Genomic DNA, 6,000 nt, shown 5'->3' with positions numbered 1-6,000 from the left:
AAGGAAAATCTTGGAGCATCATTGGGATGAAGTGGGATGTGGAAAAACAATCCTTTAAATCAATGACAATGAGAGGCCAGTGTTTTGGGATCATTGATAAGGAAGTTGAGGTTTAAGAGGTCCTATGTCTTCAATACTTCATTGATCTTCAGGTCGTGAAAAAACCTCCAGGAATCCAGTGTCTTCTTGTGGATGACGAATACTGGTGAATTTCAGGGAATTCACTCTTTGTGGGTGTGATGTGACCTTCTTGTAATTGCTCCTTTACCAATCATTTCAGGCTATTTAATTTTTTCTCTGTTAAAGGCCATTGATCAATGCATATAGGAGGATCAGTTTTCCAGTTCAGCTTTCAAGTGGCAGATTTTGACGTGGTTTCCACCACAGGCCCACCTCCAGTTCTGCTCCCCATTGGGACAGGACGTCTCTCCCCCAGACGGTGAGAGGCTTCTGAACAAGAAAAGAACGCACCATTGCTGTCTTTCCTTCAGGACCTGTAATGTTAATCATGGATGCACTTTGCCAATATAGAGTACCACCTCCAATCCCTGTGAGGGAACCTGCAGGAGCTACTAAATCCCAATGGCTGGGACAAAACATGTGAGAGAATACAGTGACATCTGCACCAGTATCCGGCATGCCTGTAATGTAAATTTTTTTACCACAGTGAGTCAGGCAGCAAGTCAGTTTTGCTTGCTTGCGGTCCAAAAATTGGACCCAAAAGACCTCAGGACTTGAGGTTCCAAATAGCACAGACAGCATTGAATTCTCTGGAAAGTTGTTTTGCTTGGCTGTACTCATGGGTAGAAGAAATGCAATAGCTATAGGTGTTTTTGGTGGAGTCGCCATAGGAACATCACATGCAAGATTTAAATATATCGGTTTATTGTTAAAATCTATTGAAACAACCACTGGAAGGACTTAAAGTCTGAAAATTTTGGTGCTAGCTCTGCCTAGAATCAAAATCTCTTGTCTTTGCTGAAAAAACCTGATAATTACAGTAGAAATACTTTCATATCAGAAATTATTTAAAAGGTGTATCAATTTTTGAGGAGGCCAATTCAAACCTTGTATGTGAGGGTATTGACTTGGGACAATTTGAGGGATGGATGACTGAGGGATAAATGACTGAGGTACCAATGCCATTTGACTGGGTAATTGACTGTAAGGAGGTCACTACTTGTGTCCAGGTGCGGTGATAATCGCTGAGGGCAAATAGAAAGTGGTTTAGGTTTGATTGTTGTTGTAGGACAATCTCTTTTCACGTGTCCTGCTTTACCACAAGCAAAGCCACAAGCCTTTTTATCAGAGTCCAACTGTACAGTACCAACAGATTTTTAAAAAATGTTTCTTTGTGCTTCAAGGGCCTTTTCAACCTTTTCCATTTATTGTCCCAAATTTTCTCCCAACCCTTTCCCAAATTATCTCCCAATGGTTTCCTAACTTTTCTTAAGAATCTGCAATCTGCTTTCCAAAAGCACTGACTTGCACATTAGGAAGATGTTTTGGAGAGGTGAGCTTGCTGCAAGCTGTTAGCATCTCTGTTACACTTGGAGGCTGATCAGGTAAAGTTATAAGAATTTTTTTTGCAATCTTCCTATAAGTTCTTTGATCTCATGGTGAGAAGGAATTTCGTATTGTGGATTTACATCCTTATGACCATATCTTACAGGTAAGGCAAGGAAGTGTTTATTTGAATCCAAATTTTTTCTAAATTTTGAGTACTATTCGACCACTTAGGTAGTTGCAATGGAAGGTCTACTGTCGATTTAGACTGTGGTTTTTTTTCCTTTTCATCACTCCTGTATCTGATCCAGAAGAACAGGTACTGTTGTCACAGCAATCAGCTGTCCCATGAAGCCTCCCAAAAAGCTCCAAGTTCCAAGATTTGTTTTTACCCCAGCTGGCTTCAGCAATGGCATTGAAACAATTAGATTGGGTTGGATGTTGGCTGAGTAAACAAACTAATGGCACATGCACTGCAATCAGTGACATGTTGACCGATGTTAATAGTGTTAGACATGCTACCCTTCCAAACAGAGCAGCAATTGATTTTCTGTTACTGGCACAAGCACATGGTTGTGAGGAATTTGAAGGCTTGTGTTGTATGAACCGGTCTGATCACTCTGAATCCATCCTCAAAAGCATACAAAAGCTGAAAGATTTGACAGCCCAAATTAAAGAAGATGGTGGGTCCTGGTCAGATAATTTGTCCTAAGAATGGAGCTTTGCACCTTGGCTAAGGGAACTTTGCAAGATAGGTCTCCATGTATTGGGTGTTTTGGTAGTGATATTCATAGTAATACCTTGCATACTTCAGTGTGTGCAATGAGAGATGAACAAAACTGTCCAAGAAGTTTTTATCACACAAGAGAGAGGGGTAGGAAATGGATTCACATACAGGTGCTCAAAATGTTACGGAGATGATGGATGATGGAATAGAAATGGAGGAAGGTTTTGAGATAAGACCATGGAATCGACAAGAGATTTTTGAACAATGACTTGTAACTACTGTCAGGCACAATTTATGCCGTTTCCACTGACTTGACCGTCACAGCATTAACTTGCTCTGTTGTAATACAGCAATGCTTAGTGCCAACAAAAACATGCTTTAAGCAGATAAGAGACAAAAATATTATAGTAAAGCTACAAAACGCAAGTAATAAATGACACAATTGGTAAAGTTTCTTTTTGGGTGAAGAGAGACGGGAAATAGGGAACCCATAAAATTAGAGGGTTTTTGGAAAGCTGCAAAAGGCAGGCCTCAGATACAGCAGAATTGTGAGTAGAGCTAAAGCAACACTCATGAGATAAGTCAGCAGAAAAAATTATTTAAACTGTAGAAAAAGCAAGGGCAAATCGAACAATAAGCCTGGGTATTAATGCTTGTCTGAATAGCTCTCTAAGCTGCAGAAAGTTTATCTAGTAAGATATTAGGAAGGTTGAAGCTTAATAGTGGAGCTCTGTGCATTGTGTTTTAAGGCTTACAAACAGGTACTGTATTCGAAATAAGCAAGCATTGGCTACATGTGCTTATGGTGATGGGATAGAACTACTGTCAATATGTTTTGCATTGTGTGATTTGTTAAGAAGCTTATAAAGTAAGTTGTAACATTATGATTTCTGGCCTGCTGCCTTGATTGTGAGCTGCTAGCATCTTCCCATTATCATAATCATGTAATGAGACTGATGCTGAAAAATAAACAGCTCTAGGCACTTTTCATAGCAGCCCTGTACCGTTGGTATTCTGTAAATAGCCCCTGGCCGGCGTCACTTGGCAGTAGTGTCGCTGCACCAACTTCCTGGGAGCCCTGCCAGGAAGGGCTGGGGAGGAGAGCTCCAAGTTCTTGGTGACAGGAAGAAAGCCAGAGCCTGCTAACTCACGTCTGGATTCACTAAATTGGATCTTTTTAGATTCATGCAAATCGGGCTGCTCTCCAGCTGTAGACCCTGACTTTGTATTTGTGATGCTTTCCAATGGACTGTGACAGGTTCCACACTCTATCCCTGCCCGCAGGGATTCAGGTGGAAAACTCTCAGGTCCAAGAGCAATCTCAGCATGCTTTCCCTCCCCACCCCAGCACCAATGAGACAGGCTTCAAGGCTTCTGAATGAACTGTCTGTGTCTCCACAACAACTTTCCTGAGCTCTCCCACCTCCACTCCATCCACCTCTCTGGGCAGAGCCCTCCTTGCCCTACTCAAGCCCTGCCTGCCCCCTGCCACCTCTGTCCTCTCCCCTGCAGGCAGAGCCAAATCCAAAGCCCCCCACCTGCTCTAACCAGAGGCTGGGGAGCCAAAAGTGGTGAAAATCCCAGAAAGTTTTGGCAGAGGAATCTATATGAAAAGAGTCCTCAGAGCTCCAAAGCGAACTGCCAGCCTGAGCCCGATCCGAGGGGGTGACTTCCTGGGAAGGGCAAACAGTGACAGGAGCGACCCTGCAGCCCCTCGGCCAGGCAGAGCGGATCCAGAGCCACCCTTGGCTGACCCCACCTGCACAACTTCAGAATAAGATCCGGCCGCATCTTTTTGACAAGAGTGCAGAGCACAGAAACAGCAGCTCCTGTTTTGCAAACCTTCCTCAAATATTAATCTCCTGGACCCGTTTGATTCCCAGCCTCCCTAGAATATGTCCCATGACCCCCCAAACTCTTGGAATGCAAGAAAAATCCCAAACACTTTTCTGGGAAGTCTGGGGGTGGATGGTTTCCTGGAGGAGTTGGGACAGTGAAGGGTTGCAGCATCAGTGCCTCAGGGAATCCTGGAAAAAGCAGAGAACCCGACCAAAGCTGGAAGCTGATCTGATTCCCCTTTTCCGGGCTCCGGGATGCTGTCCACACTGCCTGGAGAAAGCCTGGACATGCCAGGACACCCTGAACAAAATCCGAGATCCCCACAGAGAAGGATGAAGGTCCAGCACCACTCAGAATTAAAGTCTCAGAGCCAGGTGTTCTGTTCTGATGTTTGAGAAAGTCTCTGTTACAGTCATTCTGATCAAAGTTCTCCATTAAAGCTCTGGAGACAGGCATAATTTTGACCAAAGACTCTTCCTTTTTGAGAGAGACTAGATTGTGAATTTTCCACTTTATCTGGTCCCAGAAATCAAAGGTGAAATCAGACTTCAAGTCTGTATTTTCAGTATTCACTTTTACCCAGATTAATTATATTTTAGTTCACGTTTTGACATGTCTGAACGTGCTTTACCCTGTAAAATTGCCTCAAGCTGGTAAAAGACGCCCCATTCTGGTTTAGAGAGATGGTTTCCCATCTCGTTGCCCCCAGAGCTGCTACTTATTACTGACAGGGGTATCAGCTACAGACGGCGAAGGGGACGATCCATTCCTCCTATGAACAGCCTGGGCCTCTGGCAATGGCACTGTCCATGGTCTTCTTTTTTATTTTATATTCCTCTAGGCTGGAAATCCTCTTCACTGAGGAGCAGCTTTCCCAAAACCCTCTGATTTTAGGGATTCCTACAATACACCACATAATACATGTTTTAACATATGTACTGTAATAAATAGAACATATAAAAAGTGTCCCTGCTCTTTTTCTCAGCCAGCAGGCCTTTGCAGCGAGTTCTGAGCCAACGTGGGGCTCTGCTGCCAGCCCAAATCTGCGCTTCCCTTGCCCAGCCTGAGTGCAGGTGGGGCGCGTGCTGGGCATGGCTGGAGATTTGCATGGCCAAACTCCTCCAGCATTTACATCTGCCCATGGCTTTGGGTGGCACAAATTACAACACATCCATCTCACTTGACAAATGGCATTTCTTATAAATTGCTACACCAGCGCTGAAAAAACAGAAGTATGCAAATCTTTGTTAAATTTTAAAAAAGTAATTTATGAATTTGTTACAACACACTATTTAAAAACATACAGATAACAACTTCTGGTAACAAAAACTAATTTATTGCAAGCCTCTAAAAACACTCACTATACACAGAGATCAAGGGAAAATTAACAACTTAATTTATTGCATATTATGGCAAACATATAGCCCATATACAAATACGAAAATATCAGTATTTGACTGTAATACCAAGTACTCGACAAATAGAATTCCACCACTATACAACTCCAGACGCATTTAAATAGAACTGAATACATAAATAACCACTACAATATACAGATGTGAATACAGATTAAATGTTACCTGTTACATTGAAGAAAGAGATACAGAAAATAAACCTAGCTATAAATAGACAAACAGCAATACCAATCTAAATATCTGTACAACTGCATTAATACGAATATACAGCAATATATCTGGATATATATGTAAGTATAATACATATAGAAATACATCAATGCGCATCTTAAAAAATATAAAAATACATATATACCAAAACAAATACCAATATAGCTATTTAAAAAGACCAAAACTACATCAATACATCAATAGAAATAGATACCTACACAATTGTGTACATATGGAAATCTAAACACAGATATTACAATACACATAAAGAACTAGATACTTATACACACAAAGATGTGACTG

The sequence above is a fragment of the Zonotrichia albicollis genome, chromosome Z (genome assembly GCF_047830755.1).
Source record: "Zonotrichia albicollis isolate bZonAlb1 chromosome Z, bZonAlb1.hap1, whole genome shotgun sequence".
Taxonomy (NCBI): Eukaryota; Metazoa; Chordata; class Aves; order Passeriformes; family Passerellidae; genus Zonotrichia; species Zonotrichia albicollis.
The sequence above is the reverse complement of the archived record's forward strand: the minus strand, read 5'-3'. Positions refer to the sequence as shown.